Here is a 14,831-nt window from a genome sequence, read left to right as displayed (position 1 = left end):
CTGTCAAGATCACAAACCACTTTATTTTTTTTTATATTTCTGCTTGTATTTTTCTGGTTATCCGTTTCTGTAAGTCGAATATCTAATTCTATAAATCAACGAGGTTACAACTGATCTAACACACTGAATCATCAATCACAAACACCCTTAAAAGATCCAGATTACTCGAATTACAACAGAAAAGACTGAATGATTGCTCTGTACCCTGTTCGTATTCCATTTTTCCAAAAATTAGGATTTCGTATTGATTTTAAAAATGTAACAATGGGAAGTTGTTAGGAATGATACACTAAAACTTTCTGCAAAACTTGAAGACCCAATTCTTTCTATTAACCAATAATTTTGGAATTAAAGGTTATGGTACAAACTGGTTTATTATAAAATTCGATTTTAATTCGATGTCTTAGATTAAGATAAAGTTACAGAAAGATTCAGGGAAAGATTTGAAATATATTTCATGTTTTGATCGAAGTCTAAAACACTTTAAATCATCGGATAAGATTTGGAGTTTGATAACGGGTTTATGGGTCTGATGAAACGAAATCCTTTTATGTATTTACATTTTTTTTATCTAATCAAGCTTATAGATTTTTCTAAAGGTTTCTGAGTTCTGAAAATTTAATAAACATAAGGATATAGGTCTGAATCTGGATCGAATTGCATATACGATGATGAAGATGGAAAGGAAACAGATTTGATACGGTTAAATAGAATTGTTTCTGTAATCTTACGGATAAGTAGGCATAGCCCAGATGGTTAAGTCAAATGAATGGGTGTCGGGAGGTCACGGGTTCGATCCCAGGTTGGGATATTCTTTTTGCCGAAATTTTTTTAAGGTAACTAAACTATTTTCATTACATTATTATTATTATTACTATTAGTTTTATTATCATTATCATTATGATCATTAATATTATTGTTATTAGCGTTACTCATATTATCATTATTACTATTATTTTGATTTAAATCATTGAGGTTACTACTAAAATAATTATCACTTTCATTATTATTGTTATTATCATTATTATTATTGTTATTATTATTATTTTCACCAATATAATTAAAACTAACCAATTTTTTTTTTATTTTTTTTTTATTTAACATTATTATCAAAAAATTTTACTTTTATTAAAGGTATTATTATAAAAATTAACATCATTAATAGTATTATTACAATGATTAATTTAACAAATAATTGATCTTTAAATAGAATATATATATTTAATATACATAACTAATTATATTATTATGTTATAGTTAAAATGAATATATTTAAGTAAATATTGAAACCTGTAAGCTGTTAATATAAAAATGATACAATTAATAAACTTATAAACATATCTATTTGTTCAATTACAATTATGTGTGTTGATACATATATGAATGATATAGGTTCGTGAATCCGAGGCCAACCTTATACTTGTTCAATGATGTTATATGTATTTTTACTACAAAATACATTAGGTGAGTATATAGTCCCTTTTAAACTCTAAATATTTTTGGGCTGAGAATACATGCGCTATTTTTATAAATGATTTACGTTATGGACACAAGTAACTAAAATTACGTTCTACATGGGTTTGAATCAAAAATCCCCTAGCTTGGTAACTTTAACTATTGGTTTATGAACTGGTAGGCGCGAATCCTAAAGATAGATCTATCGGGTTTTACACCCCCACCCAGATGTTGTTCTACTAAACTAGAAGAACGGGTGTTTAGTACTTCGAGGTTAACGGAACGCACTTGATTCGGTGCACATATTATTATAACTCAGGGGTACACACTCTTGTTAAGGCTAGTTACCGGGTGCCCACTGCTTGGAATACTTTTCATACACTTGCGAGTGTATTATTTTTATATATGAAATCTTGTGGTCCATTGTTATAACGCTGCTAGCATCAAACCTATATATCTCACCAACTATATGTTGACTTTTTAAAGTATGTTATTCTCAGGTACGAATTAAGTCTTCCGCTGTGCATTTGCTCATTGTAAGGACAGTACTTGGAGTCGATCATCGCAATGGGACCAACTGTTGATGACTCCGTCCGAGAGGAATAGGACCGGTCGTTAAACATGTTTATTCTCAGGTACGAAAGAAATCTTCCGCTGTGCATTTTCTCATTTTATAGATATTACTTGGAGTCATTCATGACATATTTCAAAAGACGTTGCATTCGAGTCGTTGAGTTCATCAAAATTATTATTAAGTCAATTATAGTTAGATATATTATAAAATGGTATGCATGCCGTCAACTTTCGATGTAATGAAAGATTGTCTTTTCAAAAACGAATGCAATGTTTGTAAAATGTATCATATAGAGGTCAAGTAGCTCGCGATGTAATCAACTATTGTGAATCATTTATAATCGATAAGGACTTTGTCCGGATGGATTAGGACGGGTTGCTCCAGTTGGTATCAGAGCGGTGGTCGTAGCGAACCAGGTCTTGCATTAGTGTGTCTAACTAGGAGTTGTTAGGATGCATTAGTGAGTTTGGACTTCGACTTAGTAGTTGTTAGGTTATATTAATAAGTCTGGACTTGAACCTAGTCTGCATGTCAAAAGTTTTGCTTATCAATTCGTGTCGAAAATTACCTGCTTATCAATCTTAGGGAATCAATTGCTTATCATTTTTAGTCTAGACACATCATACTACAATGATTGCATGAATAGTGTATAGACAAAAATTCATATCTTAGCGTATCTTCTAATTCATATCTTAGCGTATATGTTATTGTTACCTTTGCCTGACAGATTCCGTAGATTCCTCCGTAACTTATGGGATTTTAGTATTATATATGCATATGTAAATTATGTATTGCAGGGTACTAATATATATCCTATAATCTAATTCTTATCGAAAATCCTTCATCTGATCGTACGAGATGAATCCCTCAACCAGTTCGAGTCCCTCAGATTTCGATAGCTATTCCGACAGCTACTCCGACATGGATATTCACCTAAGCTCCGAAAGCGGTGTCACTAGAATAAATCAATCAATCAACCATCCCCAATTCATCTGATGGGTTCGTAGTCGACTTAATCAATGGAGACGAGAAGAAGGCGATCTTTTCCACCAACCAACCTGCACTCTTGGTGAAGAACCTGAAGCACTTACCGGCGAACCTGTTCGTAACACCATTTTCTCTCTCATTTCCAGAGTATCTCGCCACGACTATATCACAAGTCAGATTCAAAACCTTATTCATTCGCTCGTTCATACCGACAATGATTCCGGAGTAATAAAGTCAATGAGTTTCGCGCCCGAGTTGTAGCATTGGAAAATATGGTGCAAAACATACCAGCTTCAGCAACATCACCGACACCAACAGTACCATCAATAAACAGCACCAGTACCATCAACAATCTATGACTCAACATCTCATTATGTACCTCGAGCATAATCATCAATCTACGAATCGTTCTACATCATTTATCTTCGTTCGATACGGCAATTATGTAATCTCTAATATATTAGAGATTATGTATTATTGTTCTAACGGTAAATCAAATGAGTTTAATATCATATTGACTCATTAAATCCATGATTACATCTGAAGAAAATATATATGTATATATATATTTTCATAAAGATTGTAATTAAAAATTCCTTCGTACAAACTGTTAATGGTGAAAATATTTTAACGGGTAGGTAATACCCGAGGAATATTTAGATTTCGCATTAATAAGTTACACTGTACATTCTACGAATTTGATTCTACTATTATTTAGTATCCTACTTACAACCACAGCTATACAAATCCGTTCACCACAAAATAACCATTTTTCATTCAATTTTATATTTGGATTTTGACCTATCAAAATCCAACAAGTGGCATAATGAAAAAATAATGGACACAATAAAAATTGATTAGAAACATACTAATTGACAATATGAAATTTTGTTAAGAAACCATGCTAACAAAATCCTAGCTAACTGTTCCTAGCTAACTGTTAATTCCATATTACATTTTTTTATCGCAATTTAATTATCGCAATTTATTTTATCGCAATTTTAATTCTCGTAATTTTATTTAACGTCATTTATTTTCTGTTATTTATTTTACGCACTTTAAATATCGGGACACGTATACAAGGTTTTGACATATCATATCGACACATCTATATATATTATTTGGAATCACCATAGACACTCTATATGCAGTAATGATCGAGTTCTCTATACAGGGTTGAGGTTGATTCTACAATAATATATATAGTTTGAGTTGTGATCGAGTCTGAGACATGTACACGGGTCATGATACGTATTAATTAATTCGAATATTATATATTAAATTATATATGAATTATTGGACTGTCAACCGTGGACTACCGACTGTGGACTAATAACATTGGACAATTAAAATGAATTAAAATATTGAATATAACATATGAAACTAAACATTTCTTCAAGTTTGCCACTTGATTTCGTCTTAAACCTCATTTGTATCTTCACGATTACATTATGTGTTCAAACCTTTCATGATTCTTGAAAACACCTCAATCGAGAGGATGAATCAACCGCACTTCATCTTCGGAAGAAAAGATTAATGCATATAATTATGCACCTGAAAAACTCTCGGAACCTGAACAAACGTTTGACACGTATCTGTGCTAACTCCTTTGGCATTGTTATTACCGAAAATAACTTTTCAATCCCTTTTCCAAATTAGCCAATTTTGTCACAGCTCCAACAAGACAACTTCGAATTTTCATTCGAAACAACCTTATTATCACCTTGATTTATATGCATGCTCTTTTATTGTTACCGGAGAACCTTTTACATTCCACCATATTACCATCAGCATTTAATCATCTAAAAACACAATTCTTTTAAAACCACCTCGGATTGATAACCGATGATTCAGATATGGCTGCATTAAATGCAGAGGAAACAGTAAAATTGTGGATGGCCTAAATGGCCAAGAGTTTGATGATAAAGAATGGAGTGTTGGGAACGCTCGATAAAAAAAAAAATTTTGGTACTGAAAAACGGATTAAGCTAACCATGAAGGAGACCAAGGACAAATACAAGGACCAAACCCTATATTCAAAGAATCCAGGTAATTCTGGATCCGATGAAACCTTCAACAAATATCTTGCTCCGTACTCATGTTAAAATCTTGCAAAAAATCTTTCTTCATCAACCATCGAACTTAGAAATTCCAAAATATCATCATAAATATCCTCGATATTTCTGAAGATATTTTTATAAATATTCTCGTCCGAAATTATTTATCTTTTCGTGCTATCTACATTACATCATAAAGGAAACTACTTTAGTTTCTAAATTTCTTTAAAAGTCGAGTTTGAATTATGAATGATTTTGAAGTAGTGTTAGAAATTGATGCATGAGTTAGTATAATATAATGACACTTGATCAACGTGATTATATTACAGTAAGTCATACTGAGTTTTTAATAGAACATGATGATTCACAGACCATAACGTCATCATGTGTTATTTACACAACTCTTTCATTCTACTTAATCTCTAAACATATCAAGAAAATATTTTCTTGATAGTTCTATTTGTTCTCATGAATTCTGGTAACTTAACCAATGAAGATCGTGCTATTACAATCTCTCTCTTGGAACATTAAGTTCATTTGAAACTCCATACTTACGAATTCTGGACCGTTACTCGCTTTACTAGAGGACGGGAGGATAATAAAAAGGCAAAGAGCTCCAAAATATAAGAAAAAATATAAAGCTCAATAACAGCACGGAAGTTACAAACCGTGAATATTAATAGGAATAGCAATATAAAGACACGGTAGAATTAAGAATAGTATCACCCCAAGATAACAGTAGAAGTAAACAGATTTTTCTGGTGGATGAATGTAAAGAAGGATGACAGAAATAATAATTAGGAAAATATCAGGGATTAGAACGGGATTAAGCATTTTCACGATCTTTTGAATGTATGAACTAAGAAAGAAAGTATAGGAATGGTGAGAATGATGGTACAGAAGAGTTTAATTTATAGTGGGAATATCAGACAGAGTAATCAAGGCAAGATGACCGCATTTAATTAAAGACATCTTAAATCCCTAAAATCTCGTAGAATCAGATCTTATAGATTTCGAAGATTTTCTTTAATCCCTCGAATTCCGGAATTCAACCAAGATAACGTCAAAAGCTAAGACACACCTTATTTTTTTTTTAAATTCAACCATGACTAGTCAAAAGTTATGATGAAACATGTCTTTCTCATTTCACTATTTAGTGATAGCTTCACTCGTACTCTTCGAGTAATCGAATTGTTTTACCTGTATTACTCAATGATGATAAAACTCTATTCATCAACTCATATTTATCATGAAAACGTTTCTATTGTCAGCCATGACCACCTCACTCAAATTTCGGGACGAAATTTCTTTAACGGTTAGGTACTGTGACGACCCGGGAATTTCCGACTAAATTTAAACTTAATCTTTATATGATTTCGATACGATAAGCAAAGTATGTAATGTTGAGTCTAGAAAATTTTGAAACGATGTTCATATATTCAATTGACTTTCGACTGTTCCTGATGATTCACGAACCATTGCTTATAAATATGTGGATATATATATATATATATATATATATATATATATATATATATATATATATATATATATGTGGGTATATATAAATATATGTATAATATATATAATAACATGAATATTAATAAACTATTATATACATTTATTGTTATAAATAAATATGTACAATAAAATATATTGTAATAAAAACTATTATTTTATATGTATATTTCTTGTATATATATATTGTAATATTTAATTTAATCATTTAATATATATTTATGTGCGTAGTAAATTTTGTTATTTAAAACTGTTTATATATATACATAGTGTATATTAAATATAATTAATTTTGAGCTTAAATGGTAAATGTCTGTAACTTTCGGTTGACGTTTAATTATTTTTAAAATAGGTCTAACATATATATAAGAAGTTTTAAAAAAAAAGTTGTTCCAAAAATTTGATTAAAAAGATAATAATTTTGATAAATATTTTTTTACCATTTCAATCTAAGTTTTTGTACTCCGTACATATAAATTGGAATAGAAAATAAATAAATTTTGAACCTTTTTTATCAGGTTTCAAACAGGTAATAGTGAAATAATTAAATATGTTTAATCCAAAAATTTGAGATTTTTATGGACGCTTTTATACCTTAACTGTTTAGCAATGGACACGATATGGCCATCCGTGAAAACTGTCGGCATATAATTTTAACATAGGGGCTGCTTTACTATTTCCATCCTTTCCACCCGTGTTTGATTACATCTAATTATTACTATGTGATGTTATTATATAATATTAAATTTAATATCTAATTATATAGATATACCTACTGGATATCACAATCATAAAAAGATCTCTTCATACATTATTGTTGCCCATGTGCTATATTCGTAGAACACAACTACCATTTTTTTTCTATCATAAAACCACCAACGAGCTCTCACTTAATTGATGTTAACAATTGATAACCACTGCAACCATTCCATCTTCTTAAACCATCATGAACATCACAAACTCAAACAACCATCTAGAACCACTCAATAACACCATGGAACACCCACATATATTACAACTACCACCGCTAGAATCGTTCATGCTTGTTACTCGACTACAAGACAATTAAACTAATATTTCCATTCGTGTACTACAGTGACTATGCCAGTTTCTGTTTGAACGAACCACAAACCCGCCACCGGTCATCACCCTCTGCCATCACCACACTTGTACACCATCTTCCACCATCGACCACCGAGACTTCCAAGGCCTACCACCACCCCTCACCATCTCCTAACACCATCTTCATCATTCAAACATCACCGTAAAACCGCCACCTTTCTTTCTCCCTTTTATTAACTCTCGATATTTTTTTTTTGATTCAAAGAGCCATCGAACCCACCACCTTTGTCTTTTTTTTTCTTCTTCGATCAACCTCAACCGGGAACCAAACCCAACATAACCACTTCACGTTCATTGCCTCATCCTACTGTCATTGTTTTTCTATTGCACAACCGTCAATCACCGGATAAACAACCATCAATCACCCTAACCACCACATTTCCTTCTTCTGCATTTCTTTCTTTCTATTTTTTTTTACTCGCTACAACGGTTATGTTATTTCGCTGAAAACAACTGAAATCAATTGCTTCGAACACCATAATTGAACAAAGCTACTTTTATATTTATTGGAAGATGACGTGTTGATTAAGTAGATGGATACAGCACATTTTTTTTATTGATGATTGGGGTGTGGGGGCAACATACAAAGTAAATGGATCTTTGTCTAGTATGCAAATATAACACTCCAAGTTGTGGGACAAGTTGCAAGTTATTGTTCAGTAATATGGAATAATGAGCTGGACGATTTTATTTATTGTAAACTTGATTTAGCTGAAAGAAACTAAACAAACTGCGAATTGAAACTGGGCCGTAATTTTAGTAGTAACAATCATTGGGCCGAGAACCTTTAGTTTTAATGGTGGGTCGTAAATTTTATATACATTGGGCTTCGGTTTATATTATATAAATGGGCTATTTCTCGGGCCTTTGAATCCAATAACATTAGTTGTGTCCTAATACTTCTTGTTCGGCCGTGAAGTCTAAACGTTGAGTTGCTTCTAGTTGGGTCAAGAGATACATGATAAAAAGAATTATTCGGGTAATAAAAACAGAAAAACAAAATGGCTCAAATGGTTTGAGAGGAAGGCGTGTTATCGAGAGGTCTTGGGTTCGAGTCTGGGCAGTGACGTTTTGTTTTTAAAAGCTTGTCTTCAAAGGTTGTACTTTACTATTTTATTATTATTATTATTATGATTTTTATTATTATGATTTTTATTATTATTATTATTAAAATTAGTATTATTAATAAAATTATCATTTTTATTAAGTTTATCATTTTTATTAGAATTATCATTATTATTATTATTATCATTGTTTTAGTAATATTATAATAAACAAATGATATTTATATAAAAATATATTTTTACATATATCCTAACTATATTAATATTACATATTGATTTAAATAAAATGTTATTATAAAATGTTAACTAAGTTATATATAATATAATATATAAATACCTTTTAATATAATCATATATATAATTATCTAAAATATATAAAATAGGTATAATTAAACTATTTATTAATATAATATACAAATTATAAAGTATATTAATATTAATATATAAAACTTGTTTAATTGTTATTATATGTGTTAATATATATATGGATGATATAGGTTCGTGAATCCGAGGCCAACCCTATACTTGTTCAATGTCATCATATGTATTTTTACTACAGAATATATTAGGTGAGTTTCATTTGCCTTTTTACCCTTTATATTTTTGTGCTGAGAATACATGCGCAAAATTTTTATAAATGTTTTACGAAATAGACACAAGTACATGAAACTACATTCTATGGTTGAATTATCGAAATCGAATATGCCCTTTTTATTAAGTCTGGTAATCTAAGAATTAGGGAACAGACACCCTAATTGACCCGAACTCTAAAGATAGATCTATTGGGCCTAACAAGCCCCATCCAAAGTACCGGATGCTTTAGTACTTTGAAATATATATCATGTCCGAAGGAGGATCCCGGAATGATGGGGATATTCTTATATGCGTATTGTGAATGTCGGTTACCAGGTGTTCAATCCATATGAATGATATTTTTGTCTCTATGCATGGGATGTATGTTTATGAGAAATGGAAATGAAAATCTTGTGGTCTATTAGAATGATGGAAATGATTATTTATGTTAAACTAATGAACTCACCAACCTTTTGGTTGACACTTGAAAGCATGTTTATTCTCAGGTACGAAAGAAATCTTCCGCTGTGCATTTGCTCATTTTATAGATATTACTTGGAGTCATTCATGACATATTTCAAAAGACGTTGCATTCGAGTCGTTGAGTTCATCAAAATTATTATTAAGTCAATTATAGTTAGATATATTATAAAATGGTATGCATGCCGTCAACTTTCGATGTAATGAAAGATTGTCTTTTCAAAAACGAATGCAATGTTTGTAAAATGTATCATATAGAGGTCAAGTAGCTCGCGATGTAATCAACTATTGTGAATCATTTATAATCGATAAGGACTTCGTCCGGATGGATTAGGACGGGTTGCTTCAACTCGGTCGTCGACCCGGTCAGCACCATCCCCCCAAACTACTCATCAAAAAGGAAAGCAGCCGCAACCTTTTACACCCCCACGACCTATGTTGCGCGGTTCTGGTTCTAACAAAACAAACCAATTATTGTACCAGATTCCCGAACCCGCTGGTGTTTTCCAAGATGCGGGTCCGGGAAAACAAACCCGATAATTGTCCACAACGTTATTCTCATTATTCCATAAAAATAACAATATTCTAGTTACCTCCGTATGGATATGAAAACTCCATGGCGCGATGCCAAGGATCAAGTGTAAACAAATCATCCACAACGCTGGTGAATAATGATCCTTGGTTTCGCGCCATGGAGTTTTCATATCCATACGGAGGTAACTAGAATATTGTTATTTTAATGGAAAAGCAAAACCTAAATAAATTTTTTGACATTTTTTTCTTTATAATTTTGTGAGTGTAGGCAACTCTAATATAACAAACATTTTGGGACAGCGTAGGTGGAACGGAGTCGATCAAGTTGTTGGTGTTGTCTAGGCGTGTGTTCCCAAATCTGTAGGCGATCTGTCTGTAACGCAGAAAGTGAGTTTATACGACCCATATGAAAATTTTTAAAATTGTATTGTAATCACTAATATGTGGTAAGGTAACCTTTTATCATTGATTAATAGGACACTACTGGTACGATCAATGCAACAATTCATGGAAAGATCATTGATGATGTTGTAGGTAAATATGAAGGTGTTAAAGACATACGCGAGGGAGCTATTTTGGGGGTACAAATTTGTACCACTTATTGTCCTAAAAGGGCTTCAGAAAAAGCCCTTAACATTACGCGCAGGAGTTTAGTTGAGGTGTTCTTTAGAGACGGTGGATCTACTTAGAGTTGTGCTATTTTGCTTTTGTTTTTAAAATAAAATATAGTTGTTGTTGTTGTTTAAAATAAACTTTAGTAATGTGTTATTTGTTAGTTTAATTGATAATAGAGAATGTAAAACTATAAATAAGTTAAATGATGAGTTCAATAATAATTTGTGAACAACAGTTTTATTCATAAACATAAACATGGTTACAGTTTTGTGGGTAACAAAATACATAATTAAACGTCACATATTTAAAAAAACGTTGATCTATCCATTTAACAATTCTCCATACCTTGTATCTATTATGAACTGAACCACTTACAGTCCACGAACAATGTCTTCTTTCTTGTAGACTCTTGTAATTTGGGCTAGTTGTGTAGCAATTTTCTTTGGAATAATCCGGTCTGCTATCTTGAACAATGAGTTTCCTATTATTTCGTATATTCCATCTACAAACAACATCAAAAGTTCGGCTTTGTTCTTGAACATCATTCCTTTTGTAATAACATCGGGTTGCTCACAATTCCAAATAACCCATGATTCTTCGTCGTCATCATCGAATTTAATAGGATTACTAGCCTCACCTTCTTCATTAACACACTGGAAACATGAAACAGGCGCAATTTGTTACACTTGCACTTCCTCCTCTCTACCGGAGTCATTTGAAACATCTTCTTCAACACTATAGTGCTCAACTGTATTGTCAGTGGTGGTTGACATCATCAGAGTCTTCATGTTCTTCTTGAACTTCATCATCAAATATTGATGGGCCAGCTTCCATAGATGCAATTAGATTCATAAAACGTAAATCTTGTGCGTTTGAAAAGACTTGTTCATACGGAATTTCAGTATGAGCCTGATAATTTGGATCATTCCGAGAGAAAAAATAAATAGTTCCCAAAGTATGATCGTCAGTGAGTTCATTTCAACAAACATTTCCATTGAAAACAAACCACAAGAACATTCTCAATGAATATGTTCTTTGATCGTCCCCTACATAGTTGTAAGACATTTGGTTTAACTGCATACATCTAACCTTCGTAGATAACACAAAACTCCTTCTAACTGTTGTTTCATCACCGATAAGCCAACTATTTTAGAAAGTAATTTGGCCACCCCAAACGAAATAAACTATACACGGACGAAGTGTAGTCATTTAGTTGTGTAACATTAGTGTTTTTTGTGGTTTTCAAGCACTGATTTTGTCTATTTAAAATACTGAGTTTGATGTATTTGAAATGTAAATATGTTGTTTGTGATGTTGTTAATAAATTGAAGATAATTGTGGTATAAATAAAAATAAAAAGCTAGGAAAGCTGAGCATGACAAGATAGGGTTTCAGTCTTTTATTGATGTGGTGTTCAGCAATTGAAATTGGCCTTTGAAACACCGGTTTCAGATTTTTGTCAGAAAACACTGCAAACCGGCCTTTGGAAGGCCAGTTTACGGCACGGGTGGCGTTACTGTGCCTTGCCAGCCGGAAAAAGTGCCTTAAAGCCGAACTTTGAAACACTGGCTTGGACTGAAACCGGTGTTTGGAACTCCGGTTATACCATGTTTGTAAAAATCAAACCACAATTTTTATTTTTGTAAGTTAACTAAAAAATATTACTATTTAAAAAAAATCAAACAATCTCACTATCAAGAGAGGAGGCATCTGAAGCTGCGCGACATTCGAGTATTGTCTGTAAGTCTGGAGTATATTGTATATAGTTTATTTGGCCTTTAAACATGCTCACTGTAAAATTCATCGATGTATACCTTGAGACATAATGATAATAATAGTTTACTATGGTTTGTAGTAAAAAAGGGAAAATTTAACTAATGCTCTAAAAGCACATGTTAAATGTTAAAGACATTGATGATGTTCAAATTCTTTACAAATAATAATTCGAGTTAATTACAGGGACAATGGTCGTAACTAAGAGTTAGGGAGTAGAGACATAAGTTAACCAGATCACAAGGACCATCGGTGTAATTAACTCTAATAATTCAAATCATAAATTATAATGATGCAATAATTAGAAACTACAGTAATAACTTTTATAAATACATTTTTGTTATAATTTAGCAGTATAACTACCTTTAGTGGTCTGGTTCTTGACTGTAGGCTATTGATTATTAGAAGATAAAAGAGAGGGAGAGAGTATATTATAATTTTTGGTACATTTGATTTACATTCATCGATCCTTATTTATACTACTCAAATTCCACTGTACAATTCATTCATGAGATATCAAATAGGATTTGCTTTTTGACTTTATGTACAAATTTGTCGGCCACTTTTTTATGTCTTATAACACTCCCCCTTGGACGACAATTTTATTTTGTTGGAGATCAACTATAAGTTACTGCCTCGTTAAAAACCTTGCTAAAGAAAACCCAGTAGGAAAAAACTTTAGCTAAGGGAAAAAGAGTGCAGCATGGAGTTGACTCCCCCTCAAGTAGACATTGCTTCAATTGTTACATCTTTTGAACATGTCTCATGCCAATGTTATGAACGTGTGTTCTGAAAATAGCAGTTGGAAGTGCTTTCGTGAAAAGATCAGCAGAGTTTTTGCTGGACTGCACATATCTCATTTCAATCTGGTTGTCCTTAATGAGATTTTGAGTGTATGAGAAGAATCTAGGAGGTATGTGTTTTGTTCGGTCACTTTTGATATACCCTTCTTTCATCTGTGCTATGCAAGCTGCATTATCTTCATAGATAGTTGTTGGACTTTTATCGCATTCCAGTCCACAAGAATCAGTAATGAATTGTGTCATTGATCTCAACCAAAAACATTTCTGAGTAGCTTCATGTAATGCAATCACTTCGGCATGATTTGATGCTGTTGCAACAAGTGTTTGTTTTTAAGAATGCCATGATATTGCGGTACCTCCATTTAGGAATACATATCCATTTTGAGATTTAGCTTTACGTGGATCAGATAAATAACCTGCATCTGCATAACCAACCAAATCTTGTTTTGATTCGTTAGAATAAAATAATCCTAAATCAGTAGTTCCTCGAAGGTATCGAAATATGTGTTTGATCCCATTCCAGTGTCTTTTGGTAGGAGCTGAGCTGAACCTTACCAACAAATTAACTGCAAAAGAAATGTCAGGTCTTGTACAATTTGTAAGATACATAAGAGCTCCAATTACACTAAGATATGGTACTTCTGGTCCCAGGATATCTTCATGGTCTTCACAGGGACGAAATGGATCAGTGTCAACATTAAGTGATCTAACAACCATAGGAGTACTTAATGGTTTTGCCTTGTCCATATTAAAATGTTTTAAAATCTTTTCAGTATATGTTGTTTGATGTACAAGTAAACCATTAGGCATATGTTCAATTTGTAAACCAAGGCAATACTTGGTTTTTTCGAGATCTTTCATTTCAAATTCTTTCTTTAGAAGTTGAATGGCTTCATGGATCTCTTTATTTGTACCTATGATATTAAGATCATCAACATAAACAGCTATGATCACATATCCGGATGTTGTTTTCTTAATGAAAACACATGGGCAAATAAGATTATTAGTATACCCTTTGCTTATCAAGTAATCACTTAATCGTTTATACCACATGCGACCCGATTGTTTCAACCCATATAAAGACCTTTGTAACTTGATTGAGTACATTTCTTTGGGTTTTGCATTGGTTGCTTCTGATACCTTAAATCCTTCAGGTATCTTCATATATATATCACTATCAAGTGATCCATAAAGATAAGCAGTCACAACATCCATAAGATGCATTTCTAAATTTTTAGAAACTGCCAGGCTGATTAAGTATCTAAAAGTAATTGCA

Source organism: Rutidosis leptorrhynchoides, chromosome 10, assembly GCF_046630445.1.
Source record: "Rutidosis leptorrhynchoides isolate AG116_Rl617_1_P2 chromosome 10, CSIRO_AGI_Rlap_v1, whole genome shotgun sequence".
Taxonomy (NCBI): domain Eukaryota; kingdom Viridiplantae; phylum Streptophyta; class Magnoliopsida; order Asterales; family Asteraceae; genus Rutidosis; species Rutidosis leptorrhynchoides.
This window is presented reverse-complemented; position numbering follows the sequence as displayed.